The following is a 775-nucleotide window of genomic DNA, read 5'->3' as shown; positions in this document are numbered from 1 at the left end:
CCAATAGAAAAAGCAGGTAGCATTCTTGATTTCCTTTAAGTGGTAGTATCTTTGGTGTTTGGCGTCCATCATAATTGTAGTTTAGAGGTTATTATACTCATATTATTTTTTTTAAAGATTTTTTATTTTTTTCCTTTTTCTTCCCAAAGCCCCCCAGTACACAGTTGTACGTTCTTCGTTGTGAGTCCTTCTAGTTGTGGCATGTGGGACGCTGCCTCAGCGTGGTCTGATGAGCAGTGCCATGTCTGCGCCCAGGATTCGAACCAACGAAACACTGGGCCGCCTGCAGCGGAGCGTGCGAACTTAACCACTCGGCCATGGGGCCAGCCCCTACTCTCATATTATTGAAGTATAAATTTTTCAACATTTTATTCTGAAAAATTTTCAAACTTACAGCTAGACTGAAAGAATTTTACATATACTTACTGGAGTCTACCTTTAGCATTTTACTGTACTTATTTCATCACATATTTATCTATCTATCCAACTCTCCATTGATGCACCAATCCATCTTGTTTTCTTATTCATTTCAAAGTAAATTGAAGAGATCAGGATAATTGAAGTTGAATTTTTAAAGTTGCCTTTTCAACTAGATTTTATCAGATTTCTTGTTCTGCATAAAATTTGTTGTTGTGAATGATGGTTTATATCTGAAGTTCTGAGTTGTGACAACTCATAGTCTCTGTGGTTTCAGTGCTTCTCGTTTTGAACTTTGCTTTCATACACTGGGAACCTTTCTTAGAGTATTTAGCTTATGTCCCAGTAATTCATATTT

This window comes from Equus caballus, unplaced genomic scaffold (assembly GCF_041296265.1).
Source record: "Equus caballus isolate H_3958 breed thoroughbred unplaced genomic scaffold, TB-T2T haplotype1-0000016, whole genome shotgun sequence".
In the NCBI taxonomy this organism is placed as follows: domain Eukaryota; kingdom Metazoa; phylum Chordata; class Mammalia; order Perissodactyla; family Equidae; genus Equus; species Equus caballus.
This window is presented reverse-complemented; position numbering follows the sequence as displayed.